Source organism: Adiantum capillus-veneris, chromosome 27 (genome assembly GCF_014529385.1).
Source record: "Adiantum capillus-veneris isolate H3 chromosome 27, ASM1452938v2, whole genome shotgun sequence".
Lineage (NCBI taxonomy): Eukaryota > Viridiplantae > Streptophyta > Polypodiopsida > Polypodiales > Pteridaceae > Adiantum > Adiantum capillus-veneris.
Window position 1 is genome coordinate 91,091,527 of NC_140957.1, and position 20,500 is coordinate 91,112,026.

A 20,500-nucleotide genomic window follows, 5' to 3' on the forward strand; every position below is an offset into this window, starting at 1 on the left:
ATCGGCATAAAGCAAAAGCATGATCACCGCATTTCCAATCTTAACCTCTTCTATGCCTTCTTGCTGCATAAAATCAAGAACCATGTATTCCAATTCATCAATGAGTAGCCCAAAGAGGGTTGGGGAAAGTGGGCATCCTTGTTTGACACCAATAGTGCTTGCAAAAAATTCTGAAATTCCATCTCCCATACGTAATCGAGGGAGAGAGAGAGAGAGAGAGAGAGAGAGAGAGAGGAAAATAGAGAGAGAGAGAGAGAGAGAGAGAGAGAGAGAGAGGAAAATAGAGAGAGAGAGAGAGAGAGAGAGAGAGAGAGAGAGAGAGAGAGAAAGAGAAAGAGAGATAGCGAGAGCGAGATAGAGAGAGAGAGAAAGAGAGATAGCGAGAGCGAGATTGAGAGAGAAAGAAAGAAAGAGAGATAGGGTACGTAGAGAGAAAGAGAGAAATAGAGTGTGATATATATATATATATATATATATATATATATATATATATATATATATATATATATATATATATATATATATATATATATATATATATATAGAGAGAGAGAGAGAGAGAGAGAGAGAGAGAGAGAGAGAGAGAGAGAGAGAGAGAGAGAGAGAGAAATAGAGAGAGAGAGGTAGAAAGAGAGAGAATTAATTAGAGATAGCTATGGAGATGGAGAGAGAGAGAGAGAGAGAGAGAGAGAGAGAGAGAGAGAGAGAGTAGTAGATAGAGAAAGTCGGCGTGAAAAGACTTAGCTTGGCTGACCCACATAGAGAAAAGGACAGAAACTCTCTCTATCTCTCTCTGTCCCTCTAGAAGAAACTATGGAATTAAAAGAGGCAAAGGGATTTTTCCCGCTACATGCATTGTCATGTACACCTGGGAGAGCACGTATGTGTCTACCCATATAGTATTTGACCAATAAAGATGAGATTTTGACCCGGTGGTTCTGATCTCCATACACCTCTGGACCGAGGTGTACGGAGATCGGGCAAGGCTAGAGAATGCAAGGTAGTTTACATTGTGAGGAGTATATATATTAAAACAACATTCATAATCATTGTAGATGGCAACGTCATCAACTAACATGGAGGAAAAGATTGCATGCTCTTGCACGCTCTGCAAGTATCAAATCCTGCGCAAGTGTAGGATATGTAATGAGCATGTGCACAAGTACGGAGAGTTTGCTAGAGAAATCGTATAGAATCGACGATACGACTCCTATGAAACGGGCATTGATTTTCGCGACATAACACCTACATCTGAGAGAGAGAGAAAAAGGATTATGCGTGAAGGTCCGACCAATATAGAGCCAAGGATGGAAGTAGAAAAGGGCTTACAGACACAAGACGACGGCATGGAGGAGATGCTAAATGCCTTCTTTCAGACAAGCGAGGAGAACGCTAACGAAGCAGCACCAGAAGCCGTGCGCCTATCTCCTGAAGACATGTTGAGAAAGTTGGCAGTACGTCAACCAATCTATGAAGGTGCCAAAATATCTGTGCTTCATACTTGTCTGACGTTTTTGAATATGTAGTCAGTGTACGGGTGGTCAGATGCAAGAGTCACTGCTTTGTTTAGGTACGTAACTTACAAAAGAGATTTTCTGATTGCAATGGTGACGTGCTTGGGGAGCTTTTAATTTAATCTGGCTTAACAGGTTGTTGAGGGAGCAACTTCTCCCGGCTGGCAATGAAATGCCCCCCTCCAGGCCAGACGCAAAGCGACTATTGACCTCAGTTGGCTTGGACTACAACAAGATTCATGCATGTCCAAATGATTGCATTCTTTTTCGCAATGAATTCGTAGATTGTCTGTCGTGTCCTAAGTGCGGAGCAATGCGCTACAAACAAGATGCGGTTGGCAAGACAGTGCCAGCTAAAGTGTTGCGGCATTTCCCTATTATTCCGAGGATAAAAAGCATGTTTCGTTGTGGTTCCATTGCAAAGTTGATGCGGTGGCATTCTACGAATAGATCCACTGATGTAACATTTAGGGTGCCCGCTGATTCAAAGGCTTGGAGGCACATTTAAGATACCTGGCCACATTTTAAGAGTGAACCACACAATTTGCATTTGGGCATGGCAATGGATGGAGTCAATCCATTTGTCTTGAGAAGCTCGTCATGGAGCACTTGGCCTGTGTGCCTTATCAATTACAACCTCCTGCCGTGGCTTGCCATCAAGAAGGGTCATTTGATATTAGGCTTGATTGTACCTGGTAAGTTCAAGGGAAAAAACATGGATGTTTATCTAGCTCCACTAGTTGACCAGCTCCAGGAGTTATGGCATGGGATCTTCATAGCAGATGCGGTTGAACCAGTAGGACAACAGCATGCAAGGATCCATGGACTTCTTATGTGGACTATGCATGATTGGCCAAGATACGATGAAGCTTCTGGTAATGGTTCTTGATTTACAAAATTCTCGCTATTCGCAAGCACTTTGCCTTGGCCTGAATCATGTTTTAATATATGCAGGGCTTACAACTTCAGGATAGAATGCATGTCCAATTTGCAGGCCATCTTTGGATGTGTGCTATTGTGCCTCGCTTTGAAAGACAATTTATCATGGCCACCACCGTTATCTTCCAGATGGCCATCACTTGCACGAAGGTCAGCTTGGCCGCGTCGAATGTCGTCCTATGCATGTACAAGAGTGGCGTCGCCGATGGGAGCAACATGAGGGGCAACCTGTTCCAGGAATGAAACGTTTTTTCATTATCCATATGTTGCCGTACTGGGGTGATCTACTAATTAACCATTTGCTGGATCCAATGCATATATTCAAGAATGTGGGAGAGCTCCTCTAGAAGACAATCATGGGAATGAAAGACAATCAAGCTTCACGAGATGATTTGCAGTCAGTTGGAAAGATGCCAGAGCTGTGGCCTTTCACCAATGCAGCTGGCCAAACAAAGCTTCCAAGAGCGCTATGGGTATTGCTAAAAAGCAAGGAACGACAAGTCAAAAGAGTGATTTCAGAGTTCAGGACGCCAGCAGGATATATGCGATGTCTCAAGAAAACATTTTGTTGGATGTGAAGTGGTTCAAGGTGATTACTTCTGATCGCAATGCAATGGTATGCAGAGATGGAAACAAGATTGTGCAGATAGATTCTGCAAAGGTTTGCTCTCCCCGAACATTGCGAGCAAGTGGTCTTTGTACCGGACCCTCGAGAGTGACAATGGTGGTTTGTGGTTTAGGTTGCTCCAAGAAATAAACAAGTATTTGAAGGGCAAGAGGAAAGCCGGTCAGACGACGCAGATACTACTGTGACATTAGCTGAGATGGACGAAGGTATGGCAGAGGAAGCTGACAGATATACGACGCAGACGAGGCAGATATGACACTTGTAGATGAACATGCAATGGATGAAGACAATCTGCCAGAACGAGTTGGGACAGAGTTATGTTTGTAATAAGAGATAGACGATGATACAGTGCAAGATCTTATCGATGATGCCTCACTAGTCGAGGCCTGTAAGTGTTTGTGTGAAGACGTTGATTTAAAATTAAGATTAAAGTTAATTTAAACAAAGGTGTTTTGACGCTTTTTTTTACTTTCTTTGTGCAGGACTTTAGTATGGCAGACCAGTATCCAGATCCCGCTTCTATGAGTGCAGATGCATTTATGGGCTTCGTCACACGGATGACGCCCAGTCAGATGGCAGATGCGTCTCAGTAATGGGTAGCCAGAGGCACGGGTACTACGCCTCCGGGCTTCACACCCGAGGGTCCGACGCCTATGGGGGGGGACGCCTACGGGTACGACGCCTGTGAGGTCTCCCATCATGGCCGCCTCGACACCTAGGGCTACGGCAGAGGCGGGTACGTCCTCATCTCCGCAGCACAGGCGCACTCACCGATCTTGGAGATCGTCAGGTGGAGGTGGTGGTTGCTGTGGAGGAGGGTCTACAGATGCTTCGATCCCTCCTCGCTCACGACCCCCGTCCTACCCATGCACACCTCTCAACACACCTCTTAGCACACCTCGAATACCTTGGGAGGCACATGATCCTAGTGCCTCCAAGCTTTATACTGTACGGGCAGATGGTTCTGTTGACATGGATAGAGTCGGGACTGAAATGAGACAACGGGTTCGCCAGCTCACGGAGCTGCAGTTTTCGACCAGCATTCTGACACCTTGGCTTGAGCAGGATCGCAACAAAATCAATTATATAGTGGAGACCATCATGAGAGAGTATCAGCCTGATCCGGGTTCATAGGATCCTCCCAGGAGGTGGATCAAGGGTGTTGCACGGGACACCGTGAAACATCGTTGAGATGCAACTCATCGGGCTTTCAGAACCGGCTCGCCGAAGCCTTCGGGCATCCCACACGAGACATGACAGTAGATCAGGGAGGATCAGCGGTTAGCGGACACGTGGTTCAGACAGTAGCGTCAGGCTGCGGAGGTACGACAGATGACCAGGGGGACATCTCATCTTGGAAGCGGAGGCTTCGACACCTTTTGCTATGAGTTTGTGAGTTTCCAATCCAATCCTAGCTATGGCATTTTTTTTTAAAATGCAATGAATCATGTATTCTTAATTACTTTGGTTTTTGTTTGTTAAACGCAGAATCTTGCAATACATCGAGGAGACATATGGATATCGGAGAGGTATTTATGAAGTATTGAATGATCTTGCTACCGTAGGAGAGCCTGTAGACTAGGAGGCCTTAGAGTCTCGCTGATCGATTGAGGTGAAACGTTAATATGTGTGAGTTGATTTAATTAAATAAGTATATGTGAAGTAATATCAATACTAATTTTGTGACTTGTCCTATGTGCAGGTTGTCATGCGTAGTCATCAGTGGATTTCTATATATGTTTTGTGAGACACAGACACGCTTCCGTGTCTCTTTTTTGTATAGACATGGTTATGGTTATTGTTTAGACATGGTTATGGTTATTGTTTTCTTTATGGTTATGGTTATTGTTCTTGTATAGACATGGTTATGGTTATTGTTTTTGTATAGACATGATTATGGTTATTGTTTTGTTTATGGTTATGTTTAACTTTATGGTTATGGTTATGGTTATGGTTATTGTTTTGTTTATGGTTATGGTTATCATTATGGTTTTGATCAATATGGTTATGGCCGGTTATGGTTTAAATTTGGTTATGGTTTTGCAAAAAGTTCATTATATATGAAGTTCATTATGGTTATGGTTTTGCACAAAGTTTGTTTCATTTCTTTCATTTGCCTTAAATCTCATGTGAGATCTTACATGGATATCATGTAGAAGGCGTATACATATGGTTTTTTTTGAAAAGTTTATGTTAAAACAAAGGGAACTCTGCCGAAATTTCTACAGGAGCATGGTTGATTTTGGTCCTACTCGCTTTCTTGGGCAGAGGACACGCAGTCTGGCTGTGGCTGTGTCCATCTTTTCACTGGGCACAGGCCAGGTCACCTGTCCTCTGCCCAAGATTTTTTTTTCTGTTATGGTCGTTGAAATACGCGTCGATAGGGACATCGAAATACACGTTGAAAACAATACCTTTCGACACATATATCGACGTGTATTTTGATGTTTTCACAGGGATATGTATTTCGATGGATTGCGTCGAAATCTACGTCGAAGGCACCTTTTTTTGTTGTAGTGACAATCAAAAGGAATTAAAGTTATCCAATTTTGTCAAGGGGTTTCAAGATGTCTTTATTGACGACATCCCTTGTGAGCTACCTCCTAAACGAGGCAATGATGACCATGCAATTGAACTTCTTATAGGAAGTTCACCGCCTAACAAACCTCCTTATAGAGTTTGTCAAGCTCAAAAAGAGGAGATTATGCGGCAAGTGCATGGGTTAGTTGAGAAGGGCATGGTTAGGCCTAGCTCATCTCCATTTTGTTCTGCTGTGCTACTAATGCAAAAGAAAGACGGCACATATCGTATGTGTGTCGACTATAGAGCACTAAATTGGATCACTATCAAAAATAGGTTTCCCGTTCCACGGGTAGAAGACCTATTTGATAAGCTACAAGGCTCCACCTACTTCAGTAGGATTGACCTACATTAGGAAAAATATGGACTCTCCTTGGGCCTTTTGATTAGTGAAGGCTTAAGGGAGAACCAATGAGAAGGCTCTTGGGATATCACCTAGAGGGGGAGGAATGGTAGGGGTGCAGCCTAATTGTCTCCCTCTTCAATGCTTGGTTCTTAGAGAGAGGTGGGAGGTAGGCTAGGGGGGGGGGGGGGGGGGGGGATAAATAGGAGGAGAGAGGTGTCCTAAAAGAGGGAGGGACCCCCCCAAAAAAAACGCGCATGCTTAAAAACCCAAAAAATTAAATATTTTTTAAAAGTTCCAAAGTTGACCCATTTGCCTCCAAAACTGCCCCAAAACATAAACTAACTTAAAAAAGTCAAATTTTCCCCCCAAAATCCACTTTTCTCTCTCTCCCTCATTACTTTTCTCTCCCACACTCTCCCTCTTCTCCCTCCTCCCATTCTCTCTCTACAGTCAAGGCAGCCATAGCCAAAAGCTTTCCACCACTCTCTTCCTCTCTCTCCATAGCTCCCCCTTCTTTCACACCTCCATCAATCCTCTACAGTCCCACACTCCATAGCCCACAGCTCCACTATCCTCTATACCTCTCTACCTCTCACTCCTCTCTTTCTCTATCTCCACTGTCAAAGCCACCATAGCCACCATAGGCAACTCACCTCACCCTCCCCTCAGCTCCTCATTCTCTCTCCACAGTACTCAACTTTTTCAAATCCCTTCCTAAGCCCAACTTCCCAAGCATGTCCACGCATAGACGGCCCAAACCAGAGATAGAGAAGATTGTGTTGCACAACACAAAAGACTCAGAGGGGGTATGGATCCCACAAGTGTTCAAGAAGGGTGCATGGATCTACATGCAACCGTCACGTGTTGGACCTCATCGCGTACGGTGTCGAGGCGTATTGGAACATCATTGGAAGGGCCGGCTATTGACATTCAAAGAAACAAAGTCCGGAATGGTGGCCATCGTGCAACACGTCTACAGTGCAGCTGAGCTCCACCTCAAGAGAGCTTCTACTCAATTTGCACCTCATTGTAAGTTTTCATGGTTTAGCTATCCCATGCATATGTCATGTTTACGTTTATGTAATCATTATGTTTAACTAAGGACATTTGTAAAGATGTTTTTCCATCCAGCTTAGTTGAGGAGCAGCCGCTTGAGTGCCTCTCAGGCACGTTCATGGTTGTGCATGCTCACATTGGGGAGCTTATGTTTCCTAATGTTTCATCGAAAAAACTTACCGAGCAACGAATATTCATGTACTCCCACAAGTACATGGTGCCGAAGTCAAGCCAAAGCTATGGTAGGTTAGAAGCCGTGGAGACACCCTCATTGCAGAGTGCAGAATGGCCAACTCTAGACCATTGGGCTTTGCTTTCTTTCAAGCGCAAGGTGCTGCAAGATTTCCAAGGGTCCCTAAAGTTTGGTAAGGCAACCAGATCGGTGGGTCTCAGTTGGCATTGTCCCATTCATTTGTTTGTGCATGCATTCCGCTCTCTACCGATTGTAGAAACACCAACAATGTTTGTTTGCAAAGAAGTTGACATAGATGCAATGGACACCATTCTAGGTGTCAATTGGGGCTATGTTGACGGTTTGCATGATGGTGACCGTTATAAGTGCAATGTGTCCCCCACACAGCTTTGCATTCGGTATTTGAAAGCAAGGTGCACCTTGTATGCACGGTTAAGCTATGAGAGGTGGATGCACAAACGTGGCAAATGGATACCCTTGCAGCTGACAGCCGAAGAGATTCAATCCTTTGAAATTCGTGTCTGCATGCCCAATAACGAGGTGGAGGTGGTTGCAGTGAATCCGCATTGGACTCTTGCCAATCTTCGGGAACACTTTGTCATAATGGGATTCGAGGATGTCGGTAATGCAAGTTTCAAACTAGAACAACGCAAGGTCTGCTTTGTGCTTCCTTAGCTACCTTTTCTTATTTTCTGTGGGGTTTTGTATTTTGATTGCCCATTTTTGGTTGTATAGATTGGAAGGCGGATAGAGGCCACTATGCTTGTTTACAAAGATTGGGCTACAGACGAAATCATCTTGTCTGAGTGAATTGGCTTGTAACTTTAATCGTTTATATATTGGATATTTTATTAAAGATTTTGAAAAGTTTTAAGGTGTTGTACTTGAGTTTTAAGGTGGTGTAAATTTATTTTTTAAATCCATATTTTTTATTTTTTTCGAGATAGAATATGTCTATATAAGGAGGACCACCTCCTCATTTCACCATTTTCATCCCAGCATTGCAGAGAGACCTAGCATACCCAATCACGCAAAGAGAAGACATGGCTGCTACTAGTGCTTTAGATGCATTCCTTACTGAGGTTGGGCATGCAAATCGCCCTGAGCTTCAAGCATTTTTCACAACCCAACCCGATTTGGAAACCACCTTGACCCTCCACTCTCAATCTCTTGAGCACATTACTTCATACATTTCCACGTGCATGGGGAGATTCATTGTTGAGTTACCAAACCGAACAGGGCAATGGGTCCCTGAAGGCCTTCTCCACCACATCTACCAAGGGGACAAGCCATTTCATTAGCGGCTTGCACGCTTTGCCACCATAGCACAACCAGCCAGACAATATGTGCGGCTTGAAGCTGATGATGTGCGAGCAATGCGTAAGGGAAGGATCGGAAACGCTTTTTTCTCTGTTCAAGCCATAATGATCTTCCTCCTTCACGAGTGCCCAGCAGGCCCTGACGTAGTGCTACCTCACTTGCAGATCGGCGGGGTATTGGCTGATGTGAAGGACCCCAAGCCCGCGGCCATTGACTCATCCGCAGAGGAGAGGACGCTTGCCTTGACCTACCCTGTAGGGATTCAAGGCCTCTTGGAGGCCTCTCCATCAGTCGGTTCATCCTCGGGACCGCCAGAAGGAACCACCACTCGGGATGCCATCCCTGAGGTAGAGATTACCCGCTTCTCCTCCATTGTGGTGGGTGGGGAGGAGTTTGTGTTTATGCACGATCTGGAGAAATCCTTTGAGCTTCGCATGGATGAGTGTTTCGCCATCCTCGATGCCCATGGAAAGTTTGAGCTTGATACCACCACCTCCCATGACGATGATCTCCTATTGCCCATGGGGAATACTTTGGCGGACACAATGGTGATTGCACAAGCCGAGGTGGCAGCGGCCGAGTAGGCCAAGGTCTCTGAGGAGGATTTTGTGGCCGTGCAAGCCATGTGTTTGGCTAAACGCGCAAGAGTGGATTCACCACCACCTGCTGCAACACCTGTTTTGCTTGATCCAAAGGGGAAGTCAAGCGTGGATCTTTACTTGCACCCGGATGCTGATGAGGAGGATCGTAGACAAGAGGTATAGATGCTCACTTACATTTGATTGTTACAAATGATTTTGTTAATGTTATATCATAATTCTGTGCCATATCTCAGAAAACCTATGTTCTGCAGGATGTTTTGGAGGTTGACGCTTGGACGCAACGGTCAGGGGGGAGGAGGACGCCGTTGGGACCTCAAGCGGCACTTGCTCACTACCTCGGCACACTTCCCACTGGTGTCGTGGTGTTTGTCCATGCCGACTACTCTCCCAATGGTCGCTACAACATTTTTTCTCTCCGTTCACTCTCCAAGGCGTTGTGTTTAACAACACTTGCCCAAACGGCCAACCTTGTAGTGCTTGTACAGAAAGATTTTGCAATATCCACTTTCGGTGTAAACTTTCGCGGGCGCCTTATTGCCCATGTCGGCATGAACCAAGCTGTAGGGGTTAATGACACCCAAGAAATCACAACAACTTTACTTAACAGGGAGCCACCCCAAAAGGCCAAGCGCCAGAGAATTGTAATTAGAAAGATCCTAAAGCAAAATCCGGATATCATGTAAAGCATTGATTTCTTTAATGAAACTACTTTTTGCTGTCTATGACTCTCTTTCTTGCAAGTTTTTGAATTTCTTATATGTTGGGCTTCCATTGTGTATGAGAAGCACCATAATTTTTGCTATGACTACTAAAGGGTTTGGCAGGCATTAAAATTTAAAAAATGTATACTTTGTTATTTCTAGGCTTCCAAAGTTATGTATGTGCCTAGTAAAGGGCTTGGAAGTCCCTAAACAATGCTGCCACAAGGGCACGCATTAGGGATTTCCATCAGCAGATGAAGTGTGCAAATGCGCGCCCTTGTGGCAGATGAAATTGGACACATCTAAGAGCATACCCAAGTACAAAACATAGTGACAAGGCATTAATACCCAGTTGCAAAAGAGAAACACATGGATACCCAGGTAACCTTAAGCCCATCTTGCCCCAGATACCTAAAGATGTATTAACAAACCACAAAACTGTGGCAATATCTAAACCCTTTTTGGAGAATAGGAGCATATCCAGTTACAAAACAGAGTGAGAAGACAATAATACCCAGCTGCAAAACAGGAAGACATGGATACCCAGGTAACCTTAAGCCCACCTTAAGCCCATCTTGCCCCAGATACCTAAAGTTGTATTAACAAACCACAAGAGTAAACTTTCTGGAGTTTAGGACTGACATGGACTAAGAGGGGATGAATTCCAGCAGCATCTATGCTAATTGAAGCATTGAAGCATTGAAGCAAACAAAACATACTTATTGCTTGTCAAAATTGTCTGGAAACCACTGGAGAGTGTCAGCAAAGCACTAGGAGAGGCTGCCACAAGGGCGCGCATTATGTCCATCCATAGGCCTCTGGAAGCCCCAAATGCGCGCCCTTGTGGAAGCCAACTTGGGGGCATTCCAAGCCATTTTGAACACTTTGTAGATGTTTTTTCCATGCAATAGTGAGTCACATAGCATGGATACATCAGGAAGTGCATGCCCCACTTAGCCAAGGTGCTAAACGTAGGCAATTTTTCACAATAACAAGCTAATGGCTACATACATACAATAGAAGGTAGACAAAACTTGAACCACTGCTACATTGCATGGTACAGAATTAAAACAATACAATGCGCACTGGGGTATACAATAAAAGACGCTTATATTCAAATTCTTCCCAATACAATGCACAGAGTGGGATATAGAATCAAAAGACGCTTGTATTCAAATTCTTCCCAATCTTGGAGTTCCGTAAATACAAAAAGGTTGATGCCTAATTACAAGCTACTCCTCATGGCGTAAACGGCGAGCAAGCTGCATATCCTTGGGCATAATGGTTACACGCTTTGCATGGATGGCACAGAGGTTAGAATCCTCCAATATGCCAGTTAAATATTGCTCTGCTGCCTCTTGGACTGCCTCTATGGCCACGGCGCCCATCCGAAACTGAGTGTTGTACAATTGCAAAACCTCCCTGCATAGCCTTGCAAAAGGGGCCCTCTAAATCAAGAGCTCGGTGCTCTTTTGATAGTGTCGAATCTTCGCAAAAGCACGGCTGCGCTTTCGTACCTTCTCAGGTCGACGTGGAGGTGCATTTTTGGCACTAGTCGGGGAAGCTTGCTTCCTCTTCTTGTAGACAATGCTCTTTCTCTTTTTTTTCTGCACAGGCACTTCCAACACCTCATAATCGGATTCCACCCACTCTCCATGTGATTCGTGCTCTTCACTATCGACCGGATGTGATGGTGTAGGTCCACTCCCTTTAGGAAGTGTCTTACCCCCAATATACATGTGAGCCTGATAAGTTTGTATTTGGACGCTAACCCATGGGGCATCTTCATCCGTTTGTGTCTCTTCGGAGCCTTCTGACGGCTGCTTTTGGCTGTTTGTTTCTTTGCCCTGGTCGCTCTCATCCTCCCTGTTGCCATCAGAATCGTTGGAGTCCGATGAATAGACAACAAGACGATGCTTCCGTCTCTCTTTTGATGCTGTAGAGGACTGGCCATGCTGATTTGAAGCTCCAGCTTCTTCTGTGTGGACTTCACCTTGAGCTTGTGAAGTTCCAGCTTCTGTTGCTGTACCTTTGAGTCGTTGGCCATCCGGCCCCTCTGGATATGCAATCCTAGCCATTTGTTTTGTTCGTGCCATGGTTGCACCTAGTAGGGAAGATGACAAAATGAGCCCCTTCAACCTTTAAATAGGTTTTTTTGAGATCCCTTTCACACTATGTGGCCAATTGAGTGAAACTCAAATAAAGCAATTGAATTGAACAACTAAACCAGGATCATGCGGACGGCTGACGCGATGCCTAAACGCTGCCTTTTCGATATTTAGTTGCACGCCAAGCTTCGTGGCCGAGGGACGCTCACGAGCGTTTCCACTTCTCGGATGCTGCAGTATGGGAAGCGTTGCGTAACTGCTTTGCTAACATTGATTCTCTTGCTTTCTCAATAGTACGAGTTCTCCCAAAGGTGTGCCTAAAAAACCAATTAAACATCTCTTGGAGGTAGTTGGAGTGTGAACTACCACCACCATGCCAAGTATTCTTGAAGTAGACTCCTTTTTCTCGATAGTGGGACTTCTCCATGCCTTGTGTACTCCATATATCAAGCGAACCATAGCGGTCCATGAAGTATGCACCATGCGCATAGAGAATGTGCTAAAACAACCAAAAAGAAGATAAGCGAATAGAAAAGTTACATTTTCAAACATTGCATATGTATTAAGTCCGTTAAAACAAACCATGTAGTGTGTAATCTTGCTTTCAGACCATCCGTCCTTAGCGGCCTTTGTGAATTCATAAAGCACCTTCTTGAACTCCTCTCACTGCTGAACGGTGGTGCTTGAAAGATTCATCAATTGCACAACCTTTTGAAAGGATGACCATACTAGCTTGCGTTGGTTAGCAACCTCCACATTGGGATCTTTGTCTGTCGTGCATGAACACAAATCTTTCCACAACTCCCACCGCTTCTCACTTGCTAGATCGACACTTGCCTTGGATACCTGCATTGGAGACTTTGACATCTTCTTGAAAAATCGACGTGCTTTGGCTCCATTCATGGAAACCTTCTGTGCCACCTCATATGTATTCTCCCTACAAGTCTCTGCTACAATGTTCACCCTTGATCGGTGACATCCAACCTCATTAAGGAGCGTCTCCACCCCCTGCAAGGAGTCTTTTGACCGTTGAAGGGGTTTCATTGTGAAAGCATAATCAATGTGATGCTTTAAGATCCTATCAAATATTCGCATAAACGCATGCAATGTGCAAAAGTGAACATTGTTGAGGGAGAAGGGAATTATGGGGTTCCACCCAGGATCTTTGCTATCCCTATTGGGCACCTGCAGCATATCACATGAAAGAACCGAACTTTGCCACTCCCTATTTATATGGTCATCATTATCAAGGTCCTGACCTTCCACTTGAGTTTCTCGACTTGTCTTGTGCCCTTTCGTATAGAATGGACAGGGAAGTAAAGAATTTGCACCTTGTTTGCATCCAAGCATGCACTTTATGGTCTTTAGATCACAACCTAAATGCCATTCAACATCAAACTCCCCACGTCCTGGAACCATGAGCTTCTCACCGTTTATTTGAGCTTTAATGACCTCTGTGACCCATGGGATTCTACTGAAAATCCATGCAAGGACTTCATGTGTCTCTTTCGGAACTTCAATTGCACCAAGCCACCATATATCCTTCTCTGATTGCACACTAAAAGAGGGCTTTGTAGCTTCACTCGAACTGCAAGATTGCTTGGTATAAGCTAGGGCTTCATTCATAAGCGTGATGCTCATTCTCTCCAACTTTCTCCCTTTAACAATTACACACTCATCCAACTTCAGCACGAACACAAGCTTGCCTTCAAGAACTTCCAACAACGTAAAGCCTCAGAATGCATGTTATGACACATCATAGAGCATGTAGGCAATTCTGAACTAACCTGCATCACTCAAATTGTAGAAAACAGCCATGGACTTCTGCAATCGTATCAAGTCCACAAAGATATTGTTGAATTTGGTGTAAACAAACCCTTTGGTCCGCAACACACTGTTAGAAACAGCACCGCTTCCCTTCCCGCGGCCCTTCCTTCCTTGTGATTTGCTACGGAGCGGCTGAAGAGGCATCGTGTCTTCAATATATAAGTAGTCCCCTAATCGGTGAACAACATCTTCATTTGACACCTTCTTGGCAATCTGCACTCTGTGAGGAAGTGGGAATAGGTTTTCCGTGACTCCTCGACTTCTTAATGCATCTTTTAACACTTGATGTATTGCTTGATAGCCCTTGGTACTAATCCCAACAGCATCACAAATATCCTGAACATCTAGATCAGTGACAATATTAGAAAAATCTCTAAGAACTCTCTTAGTGATTCCGTCTTTCAAGTGTTTTGCCTTTGGAGCATCAAGCATCCCAATAAAATCCTCTTTGTTGAAACAAGAACGAAGTAAAGTAGCCCTAGCTGACGCATTCTCGCCGCCGCACATTTCTTGGACGAAGTTCCTATTGCCCAAAACAACAATGATGAGCCATATTAAACTTAAACAACATGAGGGATAGAACATGTTACCTCATAGCTGTCACCCTTCGTTTTCTTGCACCTCCACGTGGTGCAAGAGTCTGAATTTTGGACAACTCTCGTTTCCTCACCCTACCTCCCATGGCAATACTCTTCATGTGTGAAAGAGTATCCTCAAGCTTTTTAATTACATTTTCCTTGGTTGTGATGGTGCTCTTTGCCTTCTCAAGCGCACTACTAGCTGTTTGCATTTGAGCTTGAAGATTGTGGAAACTCCCATTGAGCAACTGCCAATGACGCAAGTAGATCTCGGACCGCGCAATCTCGTGTTTGTTGAGTCTCTTGCAGTAGCCCAACAAACCTTGCTCTCCATTTCCAACGTATTGCAACAGTGATGGAATGTTTGTAAAAGACGGATGAACATTGAGAGAAGGATCCTTTGGATACAAGCATCCGTCTGTCCAGAGATCCACATTCTTCTCTCCTTGAGCGTGGCGTTCGTTGGCTGAAGGTAATGTATCCAAGCATGTTTTCTTTGTCGGAACATACTCTTGAGGTAGGCGTAGGAAAAGCCCTGGAGACCTACCGCGTGAAGAGCTTGCTGGGACATTGGTCACGTCGTCAAGAGGCATTGTAGGATGGAGAGATGGAGCTTGAAGGATGGAGAGATAGAGCTTGTAGGATGGAGAGATGGAGCTTGAAGGATGGAGAGATGGGTGCGTAGGTGCAGGTGCAAGGGGGATGGGTGTAGGAGAGGAGCTTAGATTAGGAGAGAGAGTTTTCAATTTTGGGGAGAATTTTCTAAAAGTTTGGAGGGAGTCAAAAAATGTTGAATTTTGAGTAATTTAACTTAAAAATCTTTTTTTTATTATGTGTATATGTTGGGGGTACTTTTTAGGGGGGAATAGAGTTTTTTTGAAAGTTTTTGAAAAAAGTCATTTTTTTGACCTCTTTGACCCACGGATTTGCTTAGGTGACATGGGAGAGTTAAGAGGCCACTTACAAGTTGGCCAAAAAGGTAGAGAGAGAAGACCCCCTACCCCCCTACTTTTCAAATGGTTTACCCCCCCCTTCCCTACTTTTTAAATGGTTACCCCCCCCCTTCCCCCCCTTCCCCCTACCTTTTTAGGGGTCAAAGGTGGAGGAGACCCTACCAAAATAGCCCCATTCAAAGCCTTTGTCCCCCTTAATCTTGGCAGGCTTCCTTTAAATTAGGGATTCTTACAAGGCCCATGGAGAGTCCATTTTTTTCCTAATGAAAAAGTGGCTATCATCAAACAAGGATAGTTGATCAAGACATTGTAAAGACCACATTTTGCACTACGTTTGGTCTTTATGAATACATTGTCATGCCTTTTGGCTTGACCAATGCACCAACCACATTCAACCGCTTGACGGAGAAGCTATTCAAGCCTCACCGAACCTTTACCAGAGTGTTCTTTGATGATATCATCATCTACTCTAATTCATTAGACGAACACAAGCGACACCTCAAGGTAATATTTCAAGTTCTAAGAGAGAATAAACTTTATGTTAATCGAAAGAAAAGTGAAGTTTTCTTACAAGAGATTCAGTATTTAGGTCACATTATCTCTCAAGATGGCATCCAAATGGATCCATCAAAGTTAGAGGTAATAAAAGGATGGCCTAAACCAAAGAATCTTAATGAGTTAAGAAGCTTTATAGGTATGTGTGCATACTATAGACGCTTCATAGAAAAGTTCTCACTAATAGCAGGACCATTACATGACCGAAAAAAGAAAAACGTTAGGTACACATGGTCTACCAAGGAGAACAATGCTTTCAAAAAGCTTAAATAAAAGCTTATCTCTCAACCTGTGCTTACACTACTGGATCTCTCAAAGCCATTTGAGGTCCGATATGATGCTTGTGGTGATCACCTTGGAGCTGTTTTGCTTCAATAAGGGCACGCCATAGGCTATGAAAAATCGAAGGCTCAACCCTGTTGAGCAAGCTCTAGGCATATATGGAAAGGAACTCCTTGCAGTTCTACATGCCTTAGACTCATGGAAGCACTATTTATTGGGGACTCCTTTCATTCTGCGAACGGATCACCAAAGTCTTAAGTACTTCATGACGCATACCAAGCTCTCCGACAAACAAATGAGGTGGGCAAAATTTCTTTCGCAATTTCATTTTCATATTGCTGAAATTGCTGGCAAGCATAATCAAGTAGTTGATACACTCTCAAGACGGCCGAGAGTGAATGCGGTTTCCATAGCAACTCACAATGATCTATCTTCTATGATAGATGAGTATGCTATTGATCCTGATTTTAGAGATGTGATTTCAGCCCTTGCACTAGGGAAGAAAGAGGAACCATTTACTTTACAAGATGGTTATCTTCTCTATGGCAAAAAATTCTCTATGGCAAAAAATTGCGTTACTAGCTCACTACGTGAGAAAGTAATGTATGAATCTCATGCTCCTCCTTATGCAGGACATAGAGGGATTCAGTCTACCCTAAAGGGCATTGAAACATATTTCTATGGGCCTAACATGAAAGCAAACATACAAGAGTATGTTTCTAAATGTGTGGTATGCCAAAAGAAGAAGTTTGATAAAGGGAAGCAACTTGGATTGCTTCAACCTTTGCCAATACCTAATTCACCATGGGAGAGCATATCCATGGATTTTATCTTTGGATTACCTAAGTCTATCCATGGGAATACGGGAATATGGACGATAGTAGACAGGTTTAGTAAACAAGCTCATTTTATACCTGTCAAAAAGACTATCAAAGCCCATCAAATGGCAACCCTCTTCATTTCTCAAATCATCAAGTACCATGGCTTGCCAATGTCCATAGTGTTGGATAGAGATCCTAGGTTGACCAGTAATTTTTGGAAGGGTCTCTTTGAGAATTTAGGAACAAGGCTAAACTTCTCTTTGGCCTATCACACGCAAACGGATGGCCAAAGTGAAATAGCTAACCGAACAATTCTCGATCTGCTAAAATCCTATGTAACGGAAATAGATCAAAGATCCCAATGGGAAAAGTACTTACCCTTAGTGGAATATGCCTACAATAACACTGTACATACTTCCACGGGAAAAGCACATTTTGAGTTAATTGAGGGCAGATCAAAAAGTCCCTTGCTACTTAAGGTACATGGGAAGATCTTCGCTGTAGATGAGTATAGCCAAGACCTACAAGAATCTTTCCAAAAGATTAAGGATGCTATCTTCATCTCACAGCAAAGGAAAAAGGCTGCTGCTGACAAGTACATAAGAGCCCAAGCCTTTAAAGAAAATGATTGGGTCTTACTAAAATTTCCCAAGGCTCGATTAAGGCACATGATGGGCAAGAATCCTACGGGACACCAAAATTACTATGCTAAGTTAGCAAAAAGGTACTATGATCCCTTCCAGATTCTTAGGCCAATCAATGAGATGGCCTATCAACTCAAGTTGCCCAACCATTGGCTCATACACAATGCTTTCCATGTGAGCCTACTAAAGCCTTACAAAGGAGAGCCACCTCAAGAACCAACTATTGAAGACCCACCGGAGATCGTGGACCAAGAAGAGGTGCTGTAGCCCCAGTTCTCTGACATGAAGACAAGGTACTAAGAGGCAGTAAGACTATCCGATGATATCTTATTAAGTTTAAGAATTATCCTTTTGAAGATGCTAGATGGATGCAAGGCATACAATTAAAGGATAACTTAAACCTTGTTAATGCTTACAATTCTTCCCAAGATTAAGCAAATGTACAAATGTTAAAAATGAACAAAATTTTTGTCTTATAAGACTCTCTTTTTCTTTATTGTGCACAAAAATGAAGTAGTATGCATGATTAGATTAAGTTTGCGGAGATGACGTCTCTCGAACACCAAGTAGAGATTGTCACTCTACTATGGAAGATGACATGACTAATGTGCAGACATGGTTGCGGCAGCCTCAGGCTCTCAAGCACCAAATGGACTAGTCATCCATTGTGGAATGATGTCGTAGGATAACATAGGGATCCTCTACCCGCTAGGAAAAAGGACTAATGAATATGCTTTATCTTCTCTACCCCATAGTGGAGGATGACTATGATTTCAAGAGAGAGGTAATTTCATAATAATCAATATCTAATTCTCCTAAATGATTTTCTCATGTTAAAATGATCATTTAATATGGGAAAGTGCCAGGGGAGAAAAACTAGAATATTGGTTAAGCTAGCAGACCGGGCCACAGTAGGGATCCAAACGAGGGAAAATAGGGATCCAAAGGGGGGCCATCTGCAAAAGAGCAATGTGCAACAATGGGCTTAAAAGACCCTAAGGTTCAGCCCATTAAGACTTCCAAAATGCTAAGGTTCCAAAATTCAAAGGTTGCGTCCAAAGGCCAAACACTAGGGAAATTGGATGCTTAGTGTGTGTCACAAAAAGTCTTTGTCAATCCCTACATAGGAGGGGGCGAGCCTTCCAAGTAGGGGATGAGAGAGAAACTCACACACACACACACACACACACACACACACACACACACACACACACACACACACACACAAGCTCCCTTTACACAAAGGGAATGAGGGACACATGTCAGCTCCCTAGCCCAGATGCCCACAAGATGTACCCAATTCCTATTGGATGGCCTTGGAGGTGGACCAATGAAAATTAGGCTAGAGTAAATCTAGTTTAATTAATTTAAAATTATTTAATAAAATAACCAATAAGAATTAAGCTCTCTAGAAGACTATTGGACAGTCTTCCAAGGGGACCAATGAGCATTCAACAGCCCAATGGCTTGCCTGATTCCAATTGGCCAGGAGGCAAAGGGGTCCAATGAGAGTTTAGTTGAATTAAATAATTACCTAAAGCTCTCACAAAAGGGGAAAGGGGGACACATTTCACAAGGCTATCACTTATGATGCTTAATTACCATTGGCTAAGCCTGGGAGGTCCAATAGGATGCTAGCAAGAGCAAATAGCAAGAAGGGTAGACCAAGAGAGAGAGGGGGCTGATTTTTGCAAGGCATTATCACACACACACTCACACAATCTCATGTATGAAGTAAAGAAGACTCTCTCCTTCTCAAGCTTTAATGGAAAGCTTATCACCTACTCTAAGCTTGTGAGAAGGAAGGCCTACACCAACAACTCTTGGCTTTGTGATGAAAATCCAACCAAGAGACAAGCTTCAATGCATGCTCAGATCCTCTACCATGATAATTGCTAAGCTAAGCTATGCTAATATGAGTGATTATGTGAGGAGGGTACATATTTCTCATAATAATACTCCTTCTTCCTCGCAATCTACTCTCATACCTCGCTAGTTCTCACCATCTTTGAAGGTGTGTGAGGTCTTGGGTCTGAGACCGTGAGGGAATTGATGTTGTGTTTGATAAGTGTTTTGCATAGTGCATGAAGTTTCCATTTTCATTGCACTAGCTAGTATTGAAAGAACACAAGAAATTGTATTGTAAAATGTCTCTCTTGATGGTAGAAACCATAATACAAAGGCTTTTGGAGCGGGGACCGGCTCCATGCAAATCCGGTCCTCAATTGTTGTCAATTGCTTAATTTCTCTCTCTTTTGAAGTAATTTTCATGCTATCTAACTAGGTGTTATGCTTTTTGTTGCTCTTTCCACCCAAGCACTCTTGTTAATCTCATTAGGAATCTATTCTAATGAGATGCTCACTATGTTCATGCTATTTTCCGCTACACACAAGTTACTAGGCCATTAAATGTTACATGCTTAATGCCGGAAGATCCACAAACTCCACTCAAATAGACTTAGCACTAATAAGTTTGCATTCCGTGTGGGGACCTATCACCAATCATTCGGGTTTTGAAGGCATCTTTCTATGACCTTGACACATTGTGTGTTGGTAACCTATCTATTTTCAAGTATCAAAGCTTGGCTTGCAACAAAAGAAGCTTTTGGTCTACTTCAGGCGGTTTGGAAAATTGGCAGTCTTCTCTGGTGTAAGATTAGCATAAGGCACATGATTGGAGTCTTATTCTGTGCAACTATATCAGGGCTCTTGGAGTCTCACTCCACTTGTTGGCATCCATAAGTTGCATCTCAGGGGGAGGGGTCACTATATGTGAACCCTCCACATCACAATTTAATGCCTCTCTAAAAAACCCATTAGTTGTAGATTTTCCATAAAAACATCCTTTTCCTA